Raw genomic sequence first — 5323 nt, 5'->3', positions numbered from 1 at the left:
GTGCATGCTGAGATGATTTTCTGCTCACCACAGTGGTAAAGAGTGATTATTTGAGTTACTATAGACTTCCAGGCAGCTCAAACCAATCTGGCCATTTTCCTCTGGCCTTTCTTATCAACAAGGTGTTTCCACCCACAGAACTGTCACTCAATGTTTTTTGGTTTTCACACCATTCTGTGTAAAATCTGTTGTGTGTGAAAATACCAGGAGATCAGCAGTTTCTGAAATACTCAATCCAGCCTTTCTGGTACCAACAACCCTGTCATGGATAAAGTAAGACTGATCACACTTTCTCTTCATTCTCATGTTTGATGTGAACATGAACTGAAGCTCTTGACTTATATCTGCATGATTTTTTTTTCATTGTGCTGCTGCCACATGATTGGCTGATCACATAACTGCATGAATGTGCAGGTGTACACCTAATAAAGTGGAGGGTGAATGTATATCCCAATGATTTACACTTTTTATACACTGTGCATGCACATTCTTCGTCAGATGTTAAAACTCACTGGTTCAATAAGACATTTTGAATAGTTCAAGTAAGGTAAATGTTTGCCTAAAATATAATGCTAATTTTGAGTGTTGAATTACAAGCAAAATGGTAGTGCAATATTTCCTGAGCAAAAAATATCTTTGTTGATCAAGTGCATTATAAATAGCTCAGTGGCCAGTAAATTAAAATACATGCCAATGAAAGTCTGCATAGAATCCTTAAGTAGCTCTTGTAAACTAATGACAGGAGCAGATGATACTTGACTGATTCCAGGTCGAGACAATAAAGTTTGGCTTCAAACTTGACTCACAGCTCTCAGTCCTGGGTGCCATTTGGTGAGCTCGAGAGGCCCGACACAAAGTGGCTTTAAAGCCTATTTTCTGAAGCTGACTTTGTCTTGTATAGCTGAATACATGTATATGTATGTTTTCCATGCCTAAATTGTCAGAGAATGACTTTGGGCTCATCGCTCCAGAGGCATAAGAACTGAAAGCATTAAGTTGGATTCAGCTTCCTTACTTCCTCTCTGCCCATCCCCTTTCACAATAAGTCATCCTGTATATTATTACTCACTTTGGTCACTTTGGGGGTCCTGAAATAACATCTAAGAAAGCAGATCAGACAGATCAGGGACAGATCAGAGAAGAATGAAATGGGGAAAGATAGAGAAAAGGAAAATGAGCCAACTTTCTTAACATATGGTAGGAGAAAAGCTCAACCTGACTAGGGGAAAAAAATGGAGAAAAAAAAAAAAACAAAAACATTGTAGCCCTCATCCATATGTCCAAATTTTCTGGCTCCCTATGACAAGTGTAAATGTGTAACAAGTTTCACTCTCAGGATGTAGACTGTGTATCTCCCCGGCCTGTCATGTTGTTTCAAGCTGCACGCTTTTGTGTGAGAGATCGGGAGCAGGGGCTTGTCTCTGATGGTCACGGTCGAAGTATGTGTGTGTAGTGTGACAGGATTAAACATATGCCATCATAGTGTCCTGAATGCAGGAGTCACACAGTCTGACATAACCACCAATCAGGTGCACTAGGGCTCATCTCCTACTAGACCTACCGATGACAAATCACAAATATATGTCAGTGTCTGATAGAGGGATGGAGGGATGTTAACTGTGAGTGAGTGTGAACTCTGCTACATATCTATAGCTGTTCCCTCATCTGAGGATAGCGCACAGTATTATACTGAGCCATACTATTAAACGTTTCTCCTTCTTAAATGTTTAAGCATCTGGGGCTACTGTGGGCAATTACAACAATTTTCTCAACAGAGGTCAAACTGGAATCCAAAACACACCTTCTTTGAAAATAAAAAACTAAAAGACAGCTCTTTAATTTTTAAAGTGCCCTCCAAAGCTAAATGTATCTCTGCATGTAGATTAGCTGCAGAAGAGCACAGAGCAGAATAGAACAGGGCTAGTTTTTTCAAGTTGAATGCTAGTATGTACTCTAAATCATTCTGTCCATCAAATGTTACTAAATTCCAATGGTTACCAGAATTAAACCAGGATGTCATGAAACATGCACCAGCCTAGCTACAAGTAATATCCTAAAGTATAACCATTTACTTGTGGTTAATGCAGTTAAGGTGAGGGTTTGGTTTATGATTAGCTGTAAAATCCTTATTACATATACTAGGTACAGTTGACATAAAAGTTTACCCAGTCCTGTAAAAAATGGCAGGTTTTTGTTTAAAAAAAAAAAAATTAATCCAAGATAAATGTTAGATCATTTTCCACCTTTAATGTGATACAGTTAGCAACTAAATTTAAGTAAAAACCAAACAGAAACATTTTAGGAATAAAAAAGAAAAAGAATAAAATATGCCCAGTGCACATGCGCCTTTTATGATGGGGCATGTAATTGTGCTCAGAAATAAACAATTATGTTCAAACTCTTGTTCAAAAGTAATTATTATACACCTGTCATCAAGGAAGTGATTTTGATTGACTCCAAATAAAGATAAGCTGTTTCTAAAGAACTTTCTTGGATTTCATCTGATTGCTGAAGCCATGGTCCACAAAGAGCTAACAAAGCTTGTACTTGATCTTATGAAACAGTTGAAGATTAAGAAAAAAAATCACCTTCCAGCATGATAATGACCAAACATACAAATTTAAGTCAGCAAAGGAATGGCTTCCGGAAAAGAAGTTCAATGTTTTGTAATGGCAGTTAAGAGGTGTACACGCTTCAGTAAACAGATTATTTTAAGTTTTTTGTTTTCTTTTTCCCCCATTGATTTTGTTTTCTTTTTCTGTTTGTTTTCCCCTTGAATTTTGTTGGTTGTTACTCAGTTGCTATGTCACATTAAAGGTGGAAAAAGATCTGACATGATTTATCTTGCTTATTTTTTTTTTCATTTCAAAATCCACTGTATATACACCAATCAGCCATAACATTAAACCCACCTGCCTAATACTGTGTATGTCCCCCTTGTGCTGCTAAAACAGCTCTGACCAGTCGAGGCATTTACTCCACAAGACTTCTGAAGGTGTGCTGTGGTCTCTGGCACCAAGACGACAGCAACGGATCCTTTAAATCCTGCAAGTTGTGAGCTGGGGCCTCCATGGATCAGACTCGTTTGTCCAGCACATCCCACAGATGCTCAATCAGATTGAGATCAGGGAAATTTGGAAGCCAAGTCAACACTTTGAACTCTTTTCCCTCAAACCATTCCTGAACAATTTTTGTAGTGTGGCAGGGTGCATTATCCTGCTGAAAAAGGAAACTGCCATTAGGGAATACTGTTGCCATGAAGAGGTGTACTTGGTCTGCAACAATGTTTTGTAGGTGGTAGGTGGTATGTGTCAAAGTAACAGCCACATGAATGCCAGGACCCAAGGTTTCCCAGAACATTGCCCATAGCATCACACTGCATCTGCTGGCTTGCCTTCTTCCCATAGTGTATCCTGTTTCCATCTCTTCCCCAGGTAAGTGACGCATACGCACCCAGCCATCCACATGATGTAAAAGAAAATGTGATTCCTCAGACCAGGCCACCTTCTTCCATTGATCAATGGTCCAGTTCTGAAGCTCACGTGCCTATTGTATGTGCTTTCGGCAGTGGATTGTGGCATGGGTACTGTGGGTAGTCTGTGACTACACAACCCCATATGCAGCAAGCTGTGATGCACTGTGTGTTCTGACACCTTTCTATCATAACCAGTATGATTTTTTTCAGCAATTTCTGCTACAGTAGCTTTGTGGGATCGGACCAGATGGGCTAGCCTTCACTCCCCATGCGCATCAGTGAATCTTGGGCACCCATGACCATGTTGCTTGATCACTTTTGGTAGGTACTAACCACTGCATACCGGGAACACCCCACAAGACCTGCTGTTTTGGAGATGCTCTGCCCCAGTCGTCTTGCCATCACAATTTGGCCCTTGTCAAAGTCGCTCAGATCCTTATACTTGACCGTTTTCCCTGCATCTTCAGCTACAGGAACTGACTGTTCACTTGTTGCCTAATATATCCCACCCCTTGACAGGTGCCATTGTAACAAGATAATCAATGTTATTCACTTCACCTGTCAGTGGATTAAATGTTATGGCTGATCGGTTCAATATACCGTATATGCTACATACAAAGGTTAACTATAGAAAGGTTACAAAACAAATGTGTGATGTGTGTTTGTTTATGTGTATGACACCTTGCAGCATAGGCAGAGACATAGACTGCTAAGTGTGTGCTCCTTTGTCCTTGTAAGTATGAGAGAGTGTTGTTGTGAGGGAAAGTGAGAGATAGGGGGAGTGTATACACAAGGAAACCTACTCCCTTGGAGCTAATTACAGGTCGACTGGAAGCTTAGGCACTTCAAAACAAATAGAGACTGACAGCCAGAGCATGACTGTGCTTGCAACAGGATTGTACAAGCTTTTAAACTCTCTGATGACTGGAATAACCCAATATTCTCTTTTAAGTTGAACCATTCTGGCAGGCTGCTCACTAATGACGAACGACAGAAAATCTCTATAGAACCACGGCATACAATGTGCAGGAACATAAAGAGAGATGAAAGGGTAACCTACTCTAAAACTGAAAATGAATCAACACAACATCAAATTCAGCTATGATGATGATTGTCTGGGTAAAAAAGAAACAATGGTGGCCCTGAAGCATATCAAGAAACAGAAGATGACACAGAACAGGACATAGATTCTTGATGGAAACAAAGAATAATTATATATAATAAAGAATATTAATAAAGAAAAATAATAAGATTACAAAGAATAATTTAATAAGGAATGTAAAAAATAGGTAGGAAAGGACAGAAATAAGGACAAAGGAACAAAGGTAATCTATTACATAACGATATTACGCAACCCTGCTAAGCTCCACTGAAGAAGGAAAAAAACAGGCTATAACTATTAGGTTAGATACATCTTATTCCCACAGTGTTAACAGATGATTAATCAGAAAGCACTGTGCTTAGGTGTTTTTCTCCCAGCTTATTCCCTGGAAGAAATCTGGTCACTGCTGTTGGTGTATTTTGGGATGACGTGGAAGAAAATCAGCCTGCAGAGACAATGAATGATGCCCTAATACACAGCAGAGTAGCTGTGTACTGCTGCATACTGAACATTTGCAAGTCAGCAGTTTTCCACAAAAAAACACCTCACAATCTACCTTCTAATATACACATACACATACAAACATACCTTGCATCATTTTTTAACTAAGATTTCCCTCTTCATCTTAGCTGACCTTTCTAATTTGCAACATCGTTGACTCGTTCATATCCTCTCACTCTAACACACACAAACTGATCTGATGAGAGATTCATCATGATGCTCTCAGTTATAAAAACAAAGGCACA

The sequence above is a fragment of the Ictalurus punctatus genome, chromosome 3 (genome assembly GCF_001660625.3).
Source record: "Ictalurus punctatus breed USDA103 chromosome 3, Coco_2.0, whole genome shotgun sequence".
NCBI classification, from domain to species: Eukaryota; Metazoa; Chordata; class Actinopteri; order Siluriformes; family Ictaluridae; genus Ictalurus; species Ictalurus punctatus.
The sequence above is the reverse complement of the archived record's forward strand: the minus strand, read 5'-3'. Positions refer to the sequence as shown.